Source organism: Triticum aestivum, chromosome 6D, assembly GCF_018294505.1.
Source record: "Triticum aestivum cultivar Chinese Spring chromosome 6D, IWGSC CS RefSeq v2.1, whole genome shotgun sequence".
NCBI lineage: Eukaryota > Viridiplantae > Streptophyta > Magnoliopsida > Poales > Poaceae > Triticum > Triticum aestivum.
The window spans coordinates 174530956-174555274 of record NC_057811.1 but is presented as its reverse complement, the minus strand read 5'-3'; positions in this window follow the sequence as shown (position 1 = coordinate 174555274).

The window sequence follows — 24319 nt, the reverse complement described above, 5'->3', positions numbered from 1 at the left end:
GCAAGATCTGCGTCGTTATCATAACCACCGGGTTAGAACCAGAACCTTTCAGGAAGGAGATTTGGTGCTTTGACTCATCCAGGATCAGACGGATATGCACAAGCTATCCCCCCCTTGGGAAGGACCTTTTGTGGTCAGCAAGAATCTGCACAACGGGTCATACTACCTAATCGATGTTCGAGAGCGCAAAGACTCACGTAAATCGGAGGAGGAGACCAACCGACCATGGAATATTGCTCATCTTTGGCCCTACTATACTTGAGCTACAGGCTCTGCTTATGTACATATTATGACATTGTATATATTATGATCAATATAATAAACCGGAACCTCAGCTAAAGCGGGGTATCTGTTGTTTTCTTACATCATGTGTGGTTACATGGAGCTTACAAAGCGGCGTCCGGTTTACCCCTTGATTTAGCTTCTCAAAGCATGATATTAGATCACTTGGGGGCTTGGTCGAACCCGAACCGTAGCTACACCTCTTGATCGGCGCAATGCCACAGCATCACTTGGGGGCTTGGTCGTATCCGAACCATAGCTACACCTCTTGATCGGTGCAATGCCATAGCATCACTTGGGGGCTTGGTCGTATCCGAACCATAGCTACACCTCTTGATCGGCGCAATGCCACAGCATCACTTGGGGGCTTGGTCGAACCCGAACCATAGCTACACCTCTTGATCAAATTTGGGGCCTGGCAGCCCGTGAAAAGGCTCGACTACAACGCTTTTTATTTGCCTTTTGCTGAGTTTTCTTTGTTTTAATAAGATTTGTGACGTTTTTAAACCGGTGTTTATCAGCCCAGTTAGGCTATCAACTACAAGTTGACAGTATACAATCAAATTATAATCCGGAGACTATCAGCCCGGTCTGGTTTTGACTCAAAGTCACCAGTATGGAATAAACTGGAGTTTGTCACAGCCCGGAACAGTTTTCTGATAAACCGGCATCATATAACAGGAGTTATTTCTACTCCGGATTAGGGTTATTACCCTCATTACAAAGTTGGTCAGCTAACACTATGCCTAAAGGTTACAGGTACCATATATTTCCATATTTGGTTATCTTTTACCTTGGTTATAAACCTTGGTCATATATATATTTGGGTATCATGACCCGCCCGGTGGTAAACCGCCAGGGCGCTTTAAGCTTCTTATCTGCAGGAACAACTTGAATAAATAGCTATGGATTATGAACATCATATCTTAAGCATGGCGGATTAACATGCATCAGTTGTAGAAAAATATGCGCGAAGGCATAACAGACCAAGTGTTTTAACTAGCCTATTACAAGGCGTTTCAGTGCCCAAAGGGATAATTGTTTCTCAATAAGTATTACAGCACGTGGAAGACTAAACCGGCCCCCGGATTATGATTGCTTATCAGCTTGACCTGACGGCTGCGGATCATCTTGCACCGGTTCATCTTCGTCCCTACCCAGCGGCTGGAAGTCAACAGTTGTCCAGTCGATCCCAGTTAAAGCTTGGAACACAGCTTCGTCGCTTATAAGGGTGGACGGTTCAATATCAGGGGCATAAGTGTGCTTACGGATTGGAGGGATCAGGTTTTGAGCCTCAGGAGTTGGTGCAGCAACCCGCTTGTTATTGGTATCATAACTCGCCTGGTAAAATGAAAGATCACCCTCTTCAGCAAGTTGACAAGCCAGTGGACGTACTTCCCGGTTTATGGCGCGGAGATCTTCAGTGCAAAATTCTAATCCGTCTTCTTTTAAGCTTGGGTAGCCTTTAGCCACGTCCGTGGGATCAAGATCAGGCACCCATGCTTTTGCCCGGGTCAGTGCGGTCAGAGCGCCAGCCCTTGCAGCAGACCTCTTTAGCTCTTCTACCCGGGCAGGCAGCATAGATAGCCTATCTAAGGTATCCTTGATTAACGTCGGGGGCGGCTTATTGTGAGAAGCGGTGCAGATAATTCATTGTGCGCCGGTATACAGTTGTTCTATCAGCGTGTAGGCAGCCTTCAGCTTCTTCTAAACATCATAGCCCAGATGACTAATGCGAGTTCCTGCATCATTGCAAACATCAGCAAACCGGCAACGCATGGGAAGATATGTTGAAAGTATAAAGTAAGGATGCTTACCAAACACAGCAGCAGTCATGGCATCTATCTGCTGCTTTACACTAGTCAGCTCGTCTACCACCGGTTTGAGAGCTGCTTCAGCATCTTCAGCTCTTTTCCGCAAAGCGGATTTCTCTGTGTTCCAATCCGCCCGCTCCTTGGCGAAGCTCTCCTTTAGCTTTTCCATAGCGGCTAAGGCGCTCGTCAGCTCATCTTTTGCTTGGGAAGTTTCAGCCTGTTGGGACTTGATGTTCTCTTGCAGATCAGCGGTTTGGCTTTCCTTCTTGCTCAGTTCAGCCTATAAAGAGACAGATACATAATGAGTTGACAGTACATATTTGAAGTACCAAGCACATAACAAGTTATGCCCTTGATACTTGGGGGCTAATGCATATTTGCTCCTTATCAGAAATTTCTACAAGTCCCAAGCACAATACAAGTATTAATCTTGGCACTTGGGGGCTAATGTGTGTTTGCTCAACAACTGTTGGTATAGGAATTCTTATACAGTCCCGGTTCATCTTTATAAAGTTAACCCGGCCCTTGGGGGCTATACCGGTGAAAGAGCAGTATGGCAAATTTTAAGGAACCGGTTCATCATAAAGAAGTAATCTGGTCCCTGGAGGCTAAATATGCAAAGTCAAGTTATGACAAAGTCCCGGTTTAGATTGGTATCATAAACCGTCACTTGGGGGCTACTAGGAGTTGATAAACTGCAATTGGACAAAAGAGAAAAATAGTAGTTACCTCATATCGCTCCTTCATCAGGTTTACCAAACTAGCTTCATAGTCACGGCTGGTATACAGACGGTTCAAGAAGCCAGAGTGAATGTCTTGAGCATTGAGATGGGCGTAGCTTGATAAATCGGCATTCCATTTGCCTTTGCCGATAGCAGAGAGCTCGTCCTTGGCAGTATGCTTTGACAAAGCGAGAGGGTTGCCAGGAGTGGTGTGGCCAGTGCCAGTAATCATAATGTCATCATCTTGATCATCAGCATCCTTCGCTGGAGTTGGCGGTTTGTCAGTATCCTTAACCGGACTGGCCGGTTTGTCATCAGTTCGGACAGGGCTGGTTGGCCGGTTTGCATGGCTTGTAGTGTCAACTTGCACTTGTTCGTCAAGGAAGTCATGGTCTTGAGGCGGCGGATCGTTAAGCATGTCGTCAGCGTCAGTTTCTTCCGGATCCGGAGTTGCTTCCGGTTCAGCAGCTACATTATCATCAGCCGGTTTGCTTAACCGAGCCTTCTTGCTGGGTCTTGGCTTGGCGCTGAGAAAAGATAGACATAAGGATTAGTACAGTATGTAAAGATAACACATCAAGAATAAAGACACCTGCATAGCTCACCCAGGAACTGTTTTGAGGGGTGGAAGCTGCGTGGCCGATGACTCGCCAGAGGATGAGTGAGAAGTACCCTGATAATTTGAATCAGACAGGTTAAGAGGCTGGCGGAAACAACCCGCTTTTGGGCATGAAGTATCAATGGGATAAGAGACCTCTGATCGGCGTTTCCGAACCGGACTGTTCGGTAAACCGGTGGAGGTAACTACCTGGCCACTGTGCCGGGTTGTACGGCGAGCTTCGTGCTGCTGCGTCTTCAAAAGAAAGTTTGGGTCCAAGTAAGCAAGAGGGTGAGAAAATTTTACTTTCCGGTTTGCTTGACAGATTTTTGATGTTGGCAGAGGATCTGAATCGGAGGAAAGAATGGTTACCTCTACGTCCTCAGCATGACTGCCTTCAGCGTCGTCCTGATAATAATCATTATCAATGAGATGTACGAAAAATGAACCAAGAGAGTCAAGTTCTACCTCTGGTTCCGGGTTACCCACATCGTCATCAGCTGGTGGATCGGAGGATGCAGTGGTCCTTCTCTTGGCAGGTTTTTTAACAACCTTGGTCTTTGGACGAACTGGCTTGACCGGTTTATCTTGCGCCTTCGCCGGTTTGTCTTGGGATGGTTTCTTGATTCAGAACGGATCATCACCCTGTCAGAAAATAATCACACTTTCAGAGAATAATTGGACAGAAGCAACTTCAGATAAAAAGATTATATGATTCTTACAGCTGGTGGTTTGTTGAAGGTGCAGAAAGGAAGTAGTCCGGTTTGGGCACAGACAACCTCCGGTTCGTTCAGTATCTTTTTTACAGCCTCGGTGACTTCTGCATCTGTAAGCTGAATGTCAATGTGCCGCTGAGCATCCTTCAAACTCCCTGTATACTCACACATCAAACCGGAGTGCTGGCTTAAGGGCAGAATACTCCAGCTTATCCAGCAACGAGCAAGATCAACTCCTGTCAAACCGTTCGCCATGAAGGCTCTAAGCTTTGATAATTGGGGAGCATAGTTGGCCCTTTCTCTTGCCGTCAACCTCTGAGGAAAAGGATGTGTGTTGCTAAGGCATTCAGGGCGGTAACCCGGCAGGGGTTTTTCATCATATGGGGATGTATCCATGCAGTAAAACCATGTCTGGTTCCACTCTTTGGGGTGACTGTGGAGTTTGAGATGGGGGAAGGTGACTTCCTTCCTTTTCTGAACCGCCATTCCGCCCAGTTCTGTATTGGGTCCATCTGAGAACTCTATGCGACGGTTTAAGTGAAAGAAATCCCTAAACAGTTCGACTGAAGGTTCCTCTTGCAGATAAACCTCACAAAAGACTTGGAAGTGGCAGATGTTGGTTACGGAATTGGGACCGATGTCTTGAGGGCGCAGTTGGAAACTAGCCAGTACATCCCGGAATTTTTTTGAACCGGGAGGGCTAAAACCTCGTCCGAGATGATCAGCAAACACGACTACCTCCATCCTTGGGTGTAGGAGGATTTTCCGGGCCAGGGATCCTCCAGTGGATGACATCTTTTTAGCTAAAGCACCCGTTTTAACAAGATTGTTTAATTGCTCTTCGGTTACTCGAGAGGGAGCCCAATTGCAAAGATCGGGCAGCGCAAGGAAGAGGACGAGGTGAAGAGATACGGGGGGGAATGGAAAGACCCCTGGTCCTATTTATAAGGGTAGAAAGATAAGCGTCAGGCGCGAAAATCAAGGAGCCTAAATTTTGGATATGAGGCGGAGCTGTCGCCTCGATTGTCGGAGGCTCGTTAATGATAGGTGACGTCACGTCAGTTTACCATGATCCTAGAAGATGATGTCACGGCGGTTTGCAAGATTGTGTCCAGGAGAGGCCGGGTTAACCCCATAAGTAGTTCATCTGTATCTGAAGTCCATAAAGACAGACGGTGACGCTTCATGAAGGCCCAGGGCCCAAAGCCGGTTTAAGGCCTGTAGACATAAACCGGCATTGACATGTAACTTGTGTTGTAAGATAGAAGTAGCAGAGACCGATCCGGACACGATTATGAGCCGGCCTCGGGATTCTGCAAACCGGCGGGCGTCAACCCATGTATATAAGGGGACGACCCGGCGGCGGTTCAGGGACAACAGACAACAACTCGAGACTCAGGCAAAGCGTATTCGCTCCCTGGTCATCGAAACCCCATCAATTCCATCACAACTAGATGTAGGCTTTTACCTTCATCGTAAGGGGCCGAACTAGTATAAAACTCTCTTGCGTCCCTTGTCCGCTTTAACCCCTTTAAGCTAACCCGTAGCGATGGCTCCACGACTAAGTCCTTTCTCTAGGACATCTGCTGTGACAAAACCACGACACGCACAGTGGCAAAGACAGGGGCAGCAAGGGCCCTGCCCCCCCTAACATCACTATATATCGAGGCTAATATGAATGTGATCATTATACAATTGCTGGTAAAATGGTTTAAGTTGATGAATTGGCCCTCCTCATAAAGGATTAGCAATGCTTGGCCCCTAGCTCATTTATTTTTCATGGCTCCGCCACTGTGCGCAACAACGCACGTTCTCACCCCTCTCTTTAAATATCGATCTCACACTTGTGCACTCCTTCATAGTCTCCCTCCACTTGGCCCCTCGCACCATCTTCTAGCCCCCACCGGATTTTGCCACATGTACAATCTAGCAGACTCCATGGTTGAACTTAAGCATAATGCACAAACCTCAAAACACAAGTGCTTCTCCTTTGTTCCAGAATCTTCCATATCATAACTGCCCAAACTTTTTTTCTAGTTGAATTGCCATTATTTGTTTTTACTTTATGCTTTACAACGCACAATTCCATGAATCATAAAATAGATTGAGGGCTTCTTTGATTCAAAGGATTCACAAAGGAATTCTGGAGGATTCTAATCCTTAGGAACTTTTCCTATCTTGGTTGTTTGATTGGAAGGATTGTAAACCATAGGAATTTTTCCATAGGATTCATTTGCACTAGATTTCATAGGAAACATCCCATCCACTCAAACCTCTTTGAAAGAATCCTGTGTTTTTTCTACGCACAATCAAACACTCGTACAATCCTGTAGGATTCAAGACGACATTCCACTCTAATCCCATGTTTTTCCTATTCCCGCGTTTTGGAAATCCCTACGAATCAAAGAGGCCCTAGATTTTTTATAAAAACTAATTGATTTTGAATGAGATGAACTATAAGAATTAAATGAACGTCTACATCAGGCATATATGACTCAAAGCTTACATGCTATAGTGTGGTATTTATTCATAATTTGGTTGCCAAATCTGATGCGTGCAATGCACATGTACCTTAAGTACTTCGAGTATGTGCAAAACACATAAATTAGAATTCCAATGGCACGCTACACAGTGTCTCTCTTACAATCATGAAGCCACGTGGCACATGTGGAGGTGTTGCCGTGACCTCCTTGTGTGGATTGATCACAGTGGCGTGCTGCTGGTTCCAGAAGAATGCACTCGTCCTCTCTGAGGCACACTGGCGGTACATGCACGCAGCGAAGATGTGCACGCACGCCACGCATGCACTCATTCCCTCGCATGCACACGCGGGTACATGGGGGACGCATTTTTGTACGAAGATCCACCCCATGTGATAATTTTTGTCCTTCTCTTCATTGATGGTCAATTAATACAGCGCATGCAAATTGGGTGGACGTGAGGGAGGAAGAAAGACATTACTACTCCACTGCATGCATGCGAGTAGTTAAATCATGGGTTGCTACTTCCATGTCTCCTTCGTATTTTGTGCCAATTTTTGACCATATTTTTAAGTAACATAATATTTATGCATGTCATAAAAAGTGGCACAAAAAAAGGGGCCAATAAACCAGGACGCATGCAGCATGATCAATTTTTGGCAGGGCTACTGTTGGTGGCCTTTGCATTTAAATATGGACAGAGTGGAGTAGTACTATCTTTATCTTAGCCTCGTAGGGCTCTCCCAGCGCCTAGGCTCGCCTCCCCACCTCGCCCACCGGATCGCACCATGGAGGATCCCACCATGGATAATCCCTTAGATCCCAGGATCCCGCGGGCTGCCCTCTCGCTGCGGCCCGCAGCACTGCTGCCTTTGAGCGAAACCCACATGTGTTTTAGAGGGGATCCATGGCTATGGAATCACAGATTGGTGGCGCCGGAGGACATGCCAGGGTTGTGTTTCAGGTGGTGGGCAGCAAGGGCAAATCGGATCAAGGAAGCGTCACATCGATTGGAGAGAAGTTCCAAGGAGCTGCGCCTGGCGCAGCACAATGCGGAGGCGCAAGTCGATCTCTGGGGAGAGATGCTGAGGGATGTCAGCATCTGGCAGCGTCGCGTTGATTTCGAGCTAGGGCTAATGGCAGAGATCATATTCACGGAGTCTACTATGGAGGAAAGAACGCGCATGCCTGCGCAATGGCATGAGCAGCCGGTGCAACTGTTCAAATGGGCGGTAGGAGAAGCCAAATCCCGGGACCAGTTGTGGCAGCACCCCTGGGCATGCATCGTAGGCGAGGTGAGCTGCCCTCCTTCCCCGCCAGCGATGCAGTGACCTAGTCGGTTGCTGCTGCAGTGAACTTGCAACGCCATGTCGGTTTGCAACCTTGACAATCACTCCATCTATATGTATTGTATTCCTGTGAAAATACTTGGTCGTTTGGAAAAAGATGGTAATTGATTTATCACTAGTTTTAGAATGCTTGGTCATGACAATCAACAGAAGCCACAACCAGAAGTCTCCATCGCGTAATACTTTACGGTCGGTCGCACCAACAGACGGTCGGTCGGACCCGCGTCTCACCGAAGGGACACACATCGGCTTGGTCTGACATGTATGACCAGTTACATCACTGACTTGTGCGACCGCATTTGAGCAATGTAGTACTCCCTCTATCTCAGTTTACAAGTCTTGCACGTGTACCTAGGTCGTTAATTTGACCAACTTAATAAGAGGCATACATTACAAAAAATCATTACAAACTTCAAATATTCAGAGTATTTTTTATGTTAAACAATTTATTTTACATAAGTTACATTGATGACCTAGATACACGTGCAAGCCTTGTAAACTGAGATGGAGGGAGTACTTGAAATTTATGTTCCACTGAACTCATCGGGAGCCATTTCGGGCCTCGAAACCAAAACCATCAATTAATCTTTACCTTGTTCCCATCACATTCCAAAGTACTAGTGCTACAATTAAGTGCAAGCCTGCTCACACCTACTAGTACGTACCAAACCTGAACGTGTTCCCACCATGCAGGTTTTAGTACTAGTGCTAGTACTTAGGTTATAAAAAGGGGAACTACCTAACCAAAAATTACTCTACCTTCCTCCTCATAAGTCCTTCTTCGTCCGTCCTTGCCATGGCCGGTGTGCAGAGCTCTAGGTCGAGAACTACTCATAACAAGGGAGCGGCAACCAAGGCTGCAGAAAAAAAGAGAGGGCTCGCCGCCATGCAGAGACCTCGAAAGATCTCTCACGGGCAGGCGATGGCTCCCAGGAGCGCCCTAGCCGCAGAGGCAAACATGCCGGCATGCCCGATCAGCTCAATAAGCACCTCAATAAGCAGAAGGAGTTCATCCACGGCTTGGTGGAGCTGCTAAAGGAGAGCCTCGACGACATGCCCGCTGAGCTCACTGAGCAGGGGGAGTTGACCGCCGGCTTGGTGATGCTGCCGAAGAAGAGCATTGCCTCGGAGAAGAAGCCGACCGGCGAAATCCTACAACTTCAGGAGGATAAGGCGAAGCTCTGCCATGAGCTCGACCTGCTGAAGGAGGAGAACGCCGGCTAGAAGAAGCTGCATGAGAATAGTAGTTCCTTGATGAAGATGCTGCAGGCCCTCGTCATGGAACAGAAGGAGGAGTTGGCGAAGCTCCGCATCGAGCACCCGGCTGCTGTCAAGGTACGTAATGCGGCCGTGGAACAGATGATGAAGGCTCGCGTCGAGAAATCCCGCATCATGGACAGAATGAAGAAGATGGCAGAGGAGATGGAGGTCGTGGAGGCAATGAAGAAGCAGTTACGACTCCGCGGCTAGCAACCCTTCATGTAGTAGAGAGCAACGCCCCAGACTTGTGGGTGCGTCTTCCTTCTTTTCTTGGGGTGATAATCTTCCTTCTTCTTTTGCTCCTGTGTTTCTTCTTTTGCTTCGGGTGTTTCACTCCACGTGTCACATTCTCTGCGAGGCATGAATAGAACAATGCTAACAATGAGATGACTAGCAAATTAGATCATTTTTATCGCCATATGGCACTGGGCTGCCGTGTTTCGTGCTCCTCCGTCGTACTACTCCAGTGGAAAACTTGAGTATACCACACGGTTCTTTGCTCCTCCTTAGGTTGTCGGCACATTTATACGAGCAGTCAAATCACAAGGCCTCGCCTTCCAGCAGTAATGAGCCATCAAATCACAAAGGCCCTCGCCTCTCTTGAAACCGACCAAGCTAGACTGCCCCGCCCTCTAGCCTTTGAAAAAATGTATACTTTTGTACAGTAGTAGTATCGATGGGTTGCGCCATGGAGCAAAACTAACAAGATGAAATTAAAGAAAAAGGTGGTACATATAGAGAGCGCTCATCGCCAAATTATGCATATAGTACTATTAAAAAAGCTAGTACGTGCTTAAATGGGGTGCTAAATTCTATTAAAGAAATTAGCATACCTATTTCATTCTTGGGTTCTTATTATTTATGCCACTAGTTGTGTATCACTACTCAGTTTTGCCATTAGAAGTTACAACTACTCAAAAATGCCATCGATCCGTGAGATGCCTGCTCAAAAATGCAATTAGATATCTCAAAGATGCCATCGTTAAGTTAGATGTTTGCTCAAAAATGCCATTAGACATTGTTATTTTCACGTCAAACCCGTTGACCATGTTATATGACAAAAATAAACCGATTCTCACAATGATAAGTGTGGCTCCGCTTGTCAGGAGTAACCAAGCGAATAATTTTACAGGAAAATAAGAACGCTGCTGGGATCAAGTAGGCCCCACACTTTATTTTACTGTAGTGAGATAGAGGGAGAGCTGGCATGTTGGTCCATCGGTATTTATGTCATTATAGCATGGCCAAAGAGATTTGAGTCACAATAATATTGTCCAGCACAACACACCCCTCAAATAAAACTAAGCACCCTGAAATTCTTTGATAACTAAACTGCTGGCTATATGATGTTGGCCATATATATTGTACGCATATAATGTGAAGAAACGAGTGGTAGTACTATACCAACTAAAAGATGAACTGTAAGAAATACTAGTATGCACGTACTGAAGAGTTAAAGTAATGAGAAGGAACATAACATAGTTCTGCTGGGGGCTCAGCACAACACACCCCTCAAATAAAACTAAGCACACCTGAAATTAAACTAAGCAACTAATCCGATAGACACTGCATTACAACCACCATGAGCAACAACACTGCCACCTTACTCGGACTCCTCGTCCACGTGCTCGACTTCGTCCTTGTTCCTCTTCCTCTTGGCTGATACTTCTTTGCTTGAACCGCACACTTGGCTCTTGCTCTTCATCCAACCCTTGTAGATATTGAAACAAAGGTAGCCATCCATTGCAGCGTAGTGGATGTGGTCTATGTCTAGTACATTCCACTGCCATGCACGATGAAACTTGAACGGAGGTTTCTTCAGTGTACCGTACGAAGGATGAACCATGGCTCTTGCCAGGGTCAGCATTGAAGGCTGATCACGGGAGGGCACCAGCCCATTCTTCTGGAGGTCGAAGGGGTTGCCTACAACGAGGCCTATCCGACCCAGGACATCCCTGTCGTTCCTAAAGTCTAGAGTAACAAATTTGACTCGGCTGCCATTGAGGAAGTTCTTAAATTCCTCGCACTCAACGTCGGCATGGCATATGTGGTAGACCAAGCATAAGTCATGCACACAAACCTGGATCACGGCGGGCTTCTTCTTCTCTGCCTCCTTTAGTATCTTCTCGCTTTCTCGGACTGTGGTGTACTCAACATCTAGCCCAGCGACCCACTCATCCTTTGAGTTTTCGAACATGCGTCTGAAGCGAGCAAGGCATCCTTTCACTGTCGCAGAAGAACGGGTGTAGATGACATCGAACTCATCGCCGGTGATGGTTCTAACCTTGTACTCACCGCTGATCATGGAGATTTGGGACGCCATGGATTTGGGAGGAGGGTTAGGATTAGTGGAACTGCTGTAATGTGAAAGGACGGGACAACTGGGCGCGAACTGCCGTAATGTTAAAGGACGTCCGGGGACGAGTAGGAGCGAACTGCCAACGGTTTTTCGATTGTAAAAATGCTGAGTGGGGCGTGCGGACGGCAGGGTAGTGGCTATTGGAAATATGCCCTAGAGGCAATAATAAAATGGTTATTATTATATTTCCTTGTTCATGATAATTGTCTATTGTTCATGCTATAATTGTGTTATCCGGAAATCGTAATACATGTGTGAATACATAGACCACAACATGTCCCTAGTGAGCCTCTAGTTGACTAGCTCGTTGATCAACATATAGTCATGGTTTCCTGACTATGGACATTGGATGTCATTGATAACGGGATCACATCATTAGGAGAATGATGTGATGGACAAGACCCAATCCTAAGCATAGCACAAGATCGTGTAGTTCGTTTGCTAGAGATTTTCCAAATGTCAAGTATCATTTCCTTAGACCATGAGATTGTGCAACTCCCGGATACCATAGGAGTGCTTTGGGTGTGCCAAACGTCACAACGTAACTGGGTGGCTATAAAGGTGCACTACGGGTATATCCGAAAGTGTCTGTTGGGTTGGCACGAATCGAGACTGGGATTTGTCACTCCATATGACGGAGAGGTATCTCTGGGCCCACTCGGTAATGCATCATCATAATGAGCTCAATGTGACCAAGTGTTTGGTCACGGGATCATGCATTACGGTACGAGTAAAGTGACTTGCCGGTAACGAGATTGAACAAGGTATTGGGATACCGACGATCAAATCTCGGGCAAGTAACGTACCGATTGACAAAGGGAATTGTATACGGGATTGATTGAATCCTCGACATCGTGGTTCATCCAATGAGATCATCGTGGAACATGTGGGAGCCAACATGGGTATCCAGATCCCGCTGTTGGTTATTGACCGGAGAGTCGTCTCGGTCATGTCTGCATGTCTCCCGAACCCGTAGGGTATACACACTTAAGGTTCGGTGACGCTAGAGTTGTAGAGATATTAGTATGCGGTTAACCGAAAGTTTTTCGGAGTCCCGGATGAGATCCTGGACGTCACGAGGAGTTCCGGAATGGTCTGGAGGTAAAGATTTATATATGGGAAGTCCTATTTTGGCCACCGGAAAATGTTCGGGATGTTTCGGTATTGTACCGGGAAGGTCCTAGAAGGTTCCGAATTGGGGCCCACCTGCATGGGGGGACCCACATGAACGTGGGTAGTGGGGGCAAGGCCCCACACTCCTGGTCAAGGCGCACCAAAATCCCACCTTAGAAATAATAAGATCATATTCCGAAGGGATAAGATCAAGATCCCTAAAAAATGGGGATAACAATCGGTGGGGAAGGGAAATGATGGGATTTCTTTCCCCCACCTTTGCCAACGCCCCAATGGACTTGGAGGGCAAGAAACCAGCCCCCTCCACCCCTATATATAATGGGGAGGCGCATGGGAGCAGCACCCCAAGCCCTGGTGCCTCCCTCCCTCCCGTGACACCTCTTCCTCCCCGCTTGCGCTTGGCGAAGCCCTGCCGGGATCCCGCTACTTCCACCACCACGCCGTCGTGCTGCTGGATCTCCATCAACTTCTCTTCCCCCCTTGCTGGATCAAGAAGGAGGAGACGTCCCCACTCCGTACGTGTGTTGAACGCGGAGGTGCCGTCCGTTCGGCGCTAGGATCATCGGTGATTTGGATCACGACGAGTATGACTCCATCAACCCCGTTCTCTTGAACGCTTCCGCGCGCGATCTACAAGGGTATGTAGATGCACTCCCCTCTCTCTCGTTGCTAGATGAATCCATAGATTGATCTTGGTGATACATAGAAAATTTTAAATTTCTGCTACGATCCCCAACAGTGGCTTGCCTGGTGGATAAATGGATTCATGCACAGTACTATGGGGGCCCAATTAGATGTCATGTCTACTCGACTCCCAATTAAATGGCTTTCGATGTCATGTCAAGCGTCGGGAAAATTACAGGTGATACCAACCTTTCCATTCTCCCATGATATGGGCTTCCGAGAGCCCTTGGATCTGAGATCGAACGGTTGCATGGCGTGATTCTAGGGTGAATATCCTATCCTGGAGGGTTATTCTGCAAATTTTCAGCAACTTAGCATGCGACCTTTCGATCTCAGATCCAAGGGCTGCCAGCAGCCCGTATCATGGTCACGCCTACCACGAGTCCACGACCGTCGCCTCGCTCGCGCGGTCGCGCCCTTAGAGATTTAACACGGTGCGTTAGGCTATCTGATGTTGGCACGTCATACATAGTCATCACTTAGTCACTCATACAACAAGGTTAGCTATAAGGTTGGCTACAAGAGTATTTTTTTACTTCTCTCTATCTCTTTCTTCATAGTATTTATTGCATTTGCCAAGAAGTGACCTCTTCCAATGAAATGGTGCTTAGATGAGGTGCTAAGGGCATTAAATGGCTTAGCAACTCAAGTCCCCAATGCATAGGTGCTTAGTTGTTTGTTGCTAAGTTTGCTTCATTTAATCAGCCATAGACTCAAAATTGTCTTTTCACCTAGGTACACGCGCTTTGCACCGTTTCTTCCTGGGGTCACCAAACTAGTCTCTCTCTTCTTACTAATTAACTTGCCACATCAGACTTTATGCCTATGTGGCAGGCTTAGCACCTGTACGAGCAAGTAGAATAGTGGGCTATAAGCCCGCTTACATGGCATTTTTGCATATATGGAGGAAAGAGGCAAGGAAAAAGTGGAGGAGAGGGCTCTCATGCAAGAGCCAGCCTCTACATGGTGGAGCATTGGGAGAGGCACCTGTATACCATGGAGGTGGTCAGGAATCGGGAGACTCACGCCGGTTGTAGCGCCGCAGTTAAAATGATAATGGCAAGTCAAATCACAGGGCCCCACCTGTCCAGCAGTAACTCGCTGTCAAATCACACATCCCTACGTTTGCAGCAACCTACTCCCTCATCATCTCGCGTCTCTGTCGAACCGACTAGGCAGAACTGCCCCGCCTACCACGCGGGAAAAGCTCCACCCTTGAATTTTAAATAGTACTGTATACTAATTTTGTATCCATGGATTGCGCCATGGAGCAAAGCCTCAAGAAAACGGCGGTACACATGTACGGAGTATACAACACGCCCGTCGCGTTCGCATCGCACCCCAGACGGTCGGTCGGTCTGGCACGCCGCTCTCCGAATGGAATGCGCGTCATACTGCGTTTGCACACACATGTGGGACCGCAATCGAGAACCGACCATAGGCACACTCCCCGGCCCCGCAAGTCGGGTGCGTTAATAGAAGAGAGAGACGAGCGATAGTACTAGAGAAGTGTTGTACAGACGTTGGTGCGTGGAAGATCCCTGCATGACACGAAAGATCAGTTCATCCATGCATTTGACCAGACTCCAGTAGACACGCCTGGATTGGCTATCGTCTACATATCGTGCAGGCTGTGTTCTACAGGGCTGTAGTTCTGATGAGAAATCTAAAAAAAGGTTTCTTGTCATCTCGCAATATTAGGTGTCATGTGCTTCGGATCACTGCGAGGGTTAAACAGCGACAACTGAGTTCCTCCAAGGCGCTGGTCATTGGGGGCACATGCACGAAGACTACTCGGCTGCCATCTAGGACAAGCCGGCTATGTTAATTAGGACATCTATCGATGGACCCCTTTTCTACGAGTTTATCTTTAATTTGAGCTTTGACCCTCGTCTAGTTTGTCCGTCGGGATTCATGTTGTCTCCTTTGGGCAGTGAGGTTATGGTTTATTGTCATGTGGCATTTTTTCATGTTATATGTTATAATCCGGTGCTTCAGATCAAAATGATGACAACTGCGCCTCCAGGGCACGTGCATGAAGACTTCTCGACAGTCATTGATGAGGTCAAGCCGGCTCCGGTAGACAAAAGAAAACTAGTACTCCACTATATAGGCAGGAGCCTCCGCGCCTGCTTGCTAGTGTTGCTCTCTTCACATTGTCTCGTCCTCTCTAGATCTAAACACGACAGCAGTGGCCACACACACACACTCTCTCTCTCTCTGCTCACCGCTGGTCATGGAACCAGCCGGATCCTCTCTGCCGGGGAAGGTGAGATGGTGCAACGTTCACGCAGTCGTCCTCGGCGATGTCTCTTACCCACTGCCAGCGCGTCCCGATCAGCGTGCCTTGCCGTTCTCTCCCAAGCACCGCTGGCTAGGGAGGGCCTCCGACCCTTCTTCCTCGCTGCCCTAGTGTGGGAAGATCCGGCCTCCAGCTGCCCACCTAGCGACATCCGGCCACCCTCAGGTATAACTTCCTATGAAACCGGCCTTGCTCTACTTCCCAAGCTCCTGACGTCGCTGCATTTGTATCTTTTACTATTTCCCAGGCCTCCTCATAGATAGGATCGATCGATTGCTCGAAAGCCACCTAAATTTTTACTGTTAAGAGGTAAAACTAGTTCATGCACTCGAATCTAGTACTACTTGGTTCAAACAAGGAAGAAAGGGGGTGGGGGTGAGGGAAGATCTGTTACCTGAATCTAGGACTTGGTCGAAAGAGGAAATAATGGGGGCGAAAAGTAGTAGAGACTGGCCATCCAACTGGTCTCTTGGTCTAATAGGGAAATAAAGGGAAACACAATACAAACTCAATATAAACCCGATCTATTGGTTGAAAAAGGAAAGAAAGTGGGGACTGGGGGACAAGTCAACAGAGTAAGTCCAGCACTAGATTTGCTAGCCTCACACAGTATAAGGTGGCTATACCGAACAAAAATGGGACCAACCCAGATATCCTGTTCTGATGTTTCTTGCCCCGAGCCACTCTTATGTAATGCCACTGGTAAAATGTAGCAGTCGCACTATGAAATGTAAGGACACGTTAAACCAATGTTGTTTTCAATGTAATGCCTCCAGTAATCTGAATCAATGGCACTTTTTTCATGTCCTGCTAAATTTCCCATTAAGATAAGTTGCTTCTTTTTGTTAGAAATGCAACTGTCCTGGTCCGCCTACTCTCCCGTGCCCAAATACCAACTTTGTAGCAGCTGTTAATGTAATGTTGCTGGTAAAATGAAGCAATGGCACCATTAAAGTAATGTCGTATTTAACGGTGTCATAGTTAATCCTAATGCCCACACTAATATCTAGCAATGATGCTACTTTAGAAATTTCTACTGTCCTTGTAGGATTGCCATTCAGATAAGGAACATGCTTCTTTTCATTTGATGTATGTTTCATCACTTGTTAGTCACCCTCCTTTCCACCTTTTTTGTGCAAACAGAGATATACATTTCACGCTTGATCTTAGTTGAACTGCACAAATGATATCCAAATTATAGTTGAACATTCCAGGAGCTTCACAACCAACCTTGATGTTGCTCAATTTTATGGCAACTAATGAAAAAGAAGCTCTGTTGGTTTCATTTTCTGATGGAAATGGAATCGGGGCTGGAGCCCTTTTCTTAAAAATTGAAGAAGAAGCTGCTAGCTCATGGGACATTGCTTCATTTGAGTCTGCTCTTGTGCTACTGTTTTGGCACTGCCATGATAAAGCAGTAATGTTATTATTTTGCACCTTAATCTAGTGGCACAATTAATTTGAGGCAATGTTTTGGCACCGCTAGTGCCACTGATTTTTTTTATATATCGAAAGAGGGGGCTTCCTCCAATTTCATTAAAGAAACCCTACCATAGACAACTATTATCCGAAAACATCTCAGTGTAAACGGGCAGTTATGCAACTACTACTAGAGCGGACTGAGTACTAGCAGGAGACAAGTTCGCCACATAAGCTAGGCAGGTAGGGGGACGCAGCACCAGCTCGACCAAGTTTGGATTGCAAACCAAATGCTACCACAGAAACATCAGGGGGGAAGATAGAGCCAGCTTCAACATCCCAATCTAAGCACCCTCGGCCTCCATCCTTGCGACGCACGGTACACCTCGTTTGCCACCTGCTCGACCCTAGTGCCACTGATAAAATGAAGTAATAATACAGTTAAAATAGAGCGAGTGTCCTCTCTATCATTTCATTTCCAATGTAGATAAAGAAAGTGCTTCTCTTTGTTAGTATATGTTTCATCAACTAGTCCCATTGTTAATGTTTAAGCGTTTCTGCAAACTGGGGTGCTTAATTTTAGTTGATCTGCACAAAAATAGAGATTGGAATGTCTCAAGGCCCCTCCTTGTACTACCGTTGTACACTGATGTTCATCACTGGCAGAAGGTGTATCGGGGAGGCTTGGGTCGATTTCCAGTATGGGGTGTACCATATGAAGCGGCGCAGGGCCCATCTCGCCCTCGCAGCATGGCATACTATGATACAATCACAATATTTTCTTCTATTTATTAGTGTATGTTTCATCAACTAGTGCCACTATAATGTAATCATGCTTATTCATTATCTGTGCAAATAGGGTTATTCAGCTGCATTTTGGTGGAACTACACAAATGTACGGATGGAACCAGCATATATGCAGAGTGCGAGGTGTGCCAAGTAAAAATTACCAACACCAACCATGCTCCATGCACACATTGGCATCCACCACCACCAGTGGGATGTGTGGCGCTCTCTATGGACAGATCTTTCTCGGCAGCAAATCCTCTAACCAAATACTAGTAGCTTATATTGGCAGTTTTCTAGGGAGTACTATTTTCTGAAAGAAGCACCAATCTATTTTTATTTATTTGTACACAGTGTCACAACTTAGACCCAAAGGTCCAGAGCTATTTTAGGATGATTGGCGTAGTACTCGGAGACTGATTGTAAGCATGATTTTCATTAGCTGTCACACTGATTGTAAGCATGAGCAGATGGAAGATTAGGTTAGTGCAAAGCTTACCTTAAACCCTACCACCGCCGTTGCAACGAGGCGAGTGTCGAGGGAACCGTGGAGAACTTCGGGGAAGCGACGTCGTGCCATCCGGCCTCCTCTTGCGGTGGGAGAAAAAATACTCATGTGGCTCTGGCTGGCTCTGCACCCTCACAAATGGCACACCGTACTCGATCGATTCGTTATCCTCTAGGTGCTCGACCTTCGACCTGTACACCCGCCACCTCCGCCTGACTTTTGCCTTGGGCGAATCTGTCTGCTCCATTGCCCAGAGGAGATACTCGATGAACTCGAAGGACTGCGGTGTGACTGCCGCCGAGGAGTACGTCACCGCCCTCATCGCCGCCGTCTCGCTCTTTCGCATACATTGCCACATGGCCTCACCGTCCTCGAAATCTCCCACTCATTGTCAAACCAAGTAAGGATCTCCTTCAACATGGCTAACTTTGCCTGGTCGCTGCCGACTATCTGCCTGATTCGCTGCTGCATCCTCTCCATAGATGTCCTTCTGAGTGGTCCGATGCTAGCTTTGGAAGATGGGAGGAGAGACGATGGTCTTGCAATAGAGAAGAGGGAGAGGTGAGACAGTGGTTTTGGAATGGAGATGATGGAGAGGAGAGGGGGTGGTTTTGCAATGGAGAAGAGGGAGAGGCGAGACGATGGTTTTGGAATGGAGATGATGGAGAGGAGAGGAGGTGGTTTTCCAATGGAGAAGAGGGAGAGGCAAGACGGTGGTTTTGGAATGGAGATGATGGAGAGGAGAGGAGGTGGTTTTGCAATGGAGAAGAGGGAGAGGAGCGCGCGACAGCGATTTAGGATTGGACGAGAGGGCGGCGCGCTGTGTCTGGATCAAAATCAAAATCAATTTACTCTTCAATTAAGAAAGAGACACCACATTAACTACTCTCCCTTTTATTCTGGGTCATAATTGACCATGATTTTCACAAATAAAATATATGTTATACGTTGCAAAAATAATATAATTTGAAAGTACATTCAGGTACGAACCAAATGATACAATTTTTGGTGACATGCATCCACATTTTGCTTGTCAAATACAGTATGTGGTCAAACTTTGACCCAAAATATGCAAAACAAAAAAATACTTCCAAGACCAGCGCCGCTCCTCTCCTCTTAAACCACCGCCATCCTCTCCTGTTCCAATCTAAATCCAGCATCGCTCCTCTCCTCTTCCATTTCAAAACCACCGCCCCTCCTATCCTATTCCAATCCAAAACCAGCGTCGCTCCTCTCCCGTTCTAATCCAAAACCCTGCTGCTCCTCTCCTCTTCCATTCAAAAACCACCGTCGGCGAGTGAAGGTGCTATGGAGAAGTAGATCGATGGAGCAGTACAACCGATACATGAGGATCGTAGACGGCGACCCTGTGGAGCTAGCTAGGATGTTGGAGATACAGTCTTGGTTTGACAACAAGGACCAACTAGCGGCGACGGTGACATCCATGGACAAATATCTGAAACAGAGCAAAAAGGCGGCGATACTCTCGAAGGGAGTCGCGCGGGAGTACATAGAGCTGCTCCTCTAGGCCATGGAGCAAACAGATTCACCAAATCCGATCATGAGGGAGCGGTGGTGGGAGTATCGATCCCAGATGGAGCATCCACCAGAGATTGAAGGATCGAGCATATACAGGGTGCCGTTTGTGAGCGTGTCGAGCTAGAGAGAGCCGGTGGAGTCTTCGTCGACCGAACCCAACTGCAAGAGGAGAAAAGCTCGGAGAATAAAATACTTCATATGCTCACATTGTCTACATTTTTTATGAATTCTAGAGATCTATTGTTAGCACTTAAAAAATGTAGTTTTATAGGAGTATAAAAGTGCAGACAATGTGATTCTCAGAGAAGAAAATGCAAGTTTCAGTTTCAGATAAGAAACTGCAAGTTCAGTTTCAGATAAGAAACTGCAACTTTCAGAGGCAGAGCATTTATATTAACACGGCCTTTTCAAACAGGGATAACATCATGTTGGAAGTTTTATTCATGGTCGAAAATGGAACTACCAGCTAGTTAACATCATGCTGATCAACATTCATGCATAGCACATCTTCATATGATGCACAGTCAAAAAGATATGCTATTTTCAAAATGCCCACAAAATGTCGAGTGTGCAAAAAACAGAGAAAACGAGGGACAAAGTTTTGGTATGTGTTGGAGGTGGTGTGCGTAGATGACAATGGGGACCCACATGTCAATAATGGCAGAGGCAAAAAATTTGGAGATATTTTCCCTGCATCAGGTGGAATCGAACTAGGGCGGCACAGCTGTCGGTAGTGTCACTTGGCCACTGGGATAGTTCAGTACTTTTGTTACAAATAAGGCACTGCCTCAGGTGGTCCGATCTCCTCCTGCGCCTTTGTGTGCTCGCCGCGGCGCCGCTATCTGACATTGTGAACATGCTGAACAAACGAGAGTAATCTGGAGAGGACTGTATGTGGAGAGGCGGACAGTCGGGACCCACCAGGTCTATGGCCGTACGCAAGAAAGTGCCACATTGAAAAAAATACTTCCTCCTAATGCTATACTGACGTTGGGGCCCATGGGTTTGTCAACATAGTTACATTTTTTAGGTGCTTCAATGTAGTTACTAAAGGAGATAAATTCACAATGAAGCCGGGGAGCTAGCAGGTATCATTTATTATCACTGGGGCTGCAAGTATCAGCTGGGTTGTGGGTTGCCCCGTCTAGGCTTTCTTTTTAAACATGTGCAGCCCACGACATGCCGGTTTGTATTTCTTGAGGGCCGTCATGTATCGACCGGCCTATGGACCTCCCATCCGAGGTTTTATTTTTCCTGAAACATCGGCAACCCAATTTACGTATTTTTCTGAAGAAAACGCAGAGGTCTGTTGTATTTTTCTATATAAGAATAGGAACGCCTGGTCCAACTTATGTTTCCCTTCTAACTATATTATATATATTTAAATTATTTTATATGTTATTATATATAATTGTTATTGTCATCATATATTTAATAGATACTTACATATGTAAGAAAACAATATCCCACATCTTATTTACTTAAAATAATAATTTCTTAAGAATAAACCCTGGATTTTTTTGGCAATCAAAATCCTGGTGATTGTGTACAAAAGCTTGGTAAGATTTAGCTACCAATGTAATGATAAATCACTTACTATTTAAATATATTTATAACAAAATGCTCATCCCATGTTTATTTTTTGATAACATTGCTGCGCCCAACCCAACATTATAATTAGAATCAGCCCATCAAAATCGTGTATTTCGAGAAAGTGCAAATGGCCTATAATTTTTTAGGAAAAAATAAATGGGCTGCATGGACGCTATATTATTTGTTCACCCAGCCAGCAAATGGACTGTAATTCTAAAAAAAAGAGATCAAATTGACTGTAAATTCTGAAATAATGGGTTGAATACGTGCCACATTTTTGGAGGCTGAAATGTGGGCCAATACGTCGAAGCCAACGCAAGTCGTTGTCAACTTAGTCAACAAATGATTCTGACATCGTTAGCCTTTGGATTTACATCCAACGACCGGCATCCATCTTCAATCTCTCTTCTTCTTCCTGCAGCGCCGCCGGGACCACCTGCTCCCGCCTCCTGCTGCTAGCAGCTCTACTTAGCACGCTTCGCTAAGAAGCGCTACCCCACCGCCGGCCAGGCCATCCCTCCACCCCTCCACACCTCCTGTTCTTCTCCACCGACTGCCGAACGACACCACACGAGAACCAGTTAACCCTCGTACACCTCTCCGTATGTGACTCCACTCCCGCGTCTTCCCATCTCCAGCTCGTAGCTGTCCAGGGCCTCGCCGTCGTCCACCACCTTGGATGCGCTCGGCGCGGCATGGTCAACATGGTCAACGAACGACATCCATCGGAAGTGGAATGTACATGGAGAGGCTGATAGCTGGGTCCACGGCCGCTGATACGTCTCCAACGTATATATAATTTTTTATTGTTCCATGCTATTATATTATCCATCTAGGATGTTTTATATGCATTTATATGCTATTTTATATGATTTTTGGGACTAACCTATTAACCTAGAGCCTAGTGGCAGTTTCTGTTTTTTTTCCTTGTTTTTGAGTATCCAGAAAACGAAAACCAAACGGAGTCCAATTGACCTGAAATTTCAGGAGATTATTTTTGGACCAGAAGAAGGCCACGAAGTATCGGAGATGGGCCAAAAGAGTCCCTAGGCACCCACGAGCGTGGGGCGGCGCGCCCTACCCCCTGGGCGCGCCCCCTACCTCGTGGCCGCCTCGGGGACCCCCCTGACTTGTTCCCGACGCCAACACCTCTTATATATACCCAAACTTCCAGAACATAACCTAGATCGGGAGTTCCGCTGCCACAAGCCTCTGTAGCCACCAAAAACCAATCGGGACCCTGTTCCGGCACTCTACCGGAGGGGGGATCCATCACCAGTGGCCATCTTCATCATCTCGGCGCTCTCCATGACGAGGAGGGAGAAGTTCACCCTCGGGGCTGAGGGTATGTACCAGTACCTATGTGTTTGATCTCTCTCTCTCTCTCTCGTGTTCTTGATTCGGTACCATCTTGATGTATCGCGAGCTTTGCTATTATAGTTGGATCTTATGATGTTTCTCCCCCTCTACTCTCTTGTAATGGATTGAGTTTTCCCTTTGAAGTTATCTTATCGAATTGAGTCTTTAAGGATTTGAGAACACTTGATGTATGTCTTGCGTGGGATACCCGTGGTGACAATGCGGTATTCTATTGATTCACTTGATGTATGTTTTGGTGATCAACTTGCGGGTTCCGTGACCTTGGGAATCTATGCATAGGGGTTGGCGCACGTTTTCGTCTTGACTCTCCGGTATAACCTTTGGGGCACTCTTTGAGGTTCTATGTGTTGGTTGAATAGATGAATCTGAGATTGTGTGATGCATATCGTATAATCATACCCACGGATACTTGAGGTGACATTGGAGTATCTAGGTGACATTAGGGTTTTGGTTGATTTGTGTCTTAAGGTGTTATTCTAGTACGAACTCTATGATAGATCGAACGGAAAGAATAACTTCGTGTTATTTTACTACAGACTCTTGAATAGATCGATCAGAAAGGATAACTTTGAGGTGGTTTCGTACCCTACCATAATCTCTTCGTTTGTTCTCCGCTATTAGTGACTTTGGAGTGACTCTTTGTTGCATGTTGAGGGATAGTTATATGATCCAATTATGTTATTATTGTTGAGAGAACTTGCACAAGTGAAAGTATGAACGTTAGGCCTTGTTTCAACATATTGCAATACTGTTTGTGCTCACTTTTATCATTAGTTACCTTGCTGTTTTTATATTTTCAGATTACAAAAACCTATATCTACCATCCATATTGCACTTGTATCACCATCTCTTCACCGAACTAGTGCACCTATACAATTTACCATTGTATTGGGTGTGTTGGGGACACAAGAGACTCTTTGTTATTTGGTTGCAGGGTTGTTTGAGAGAGACCATCTTCATCCTACGCCTCCCACGGATTGATAAACCTTAGGTCATCCACTTGAGGGAAATTTGCTACTGTCCTACAAACCTCTGCACTTGGAGGCCCAACAACGTCTACAAGAAGAAGGTTGCGTAGTAGACATCAGCCGCACCCAAGGAAATGCCTCATTATGCGCAAAATAATGATACCTCCACCTGACATTTGGGACCCACCGGAAGGGCCTCTGTATTTCGCAAAAAAAAACGTTCCCGCCACTGACAGCTCGGACCCACCAGCTATATCTTCGCACGCAAGGAAGTACTTCCTTATTACGCACAAAAAAAATGAATACCCCCTGCTAGCTGGGACCCACCATATGGGAGGCTGACTTGTGGGCCTACTAAGTTGACGCGGACGGAGGGTTTTGCCAACTTAGTCAATATGAACGATTCTAGCTCCAGTGACCGTACGA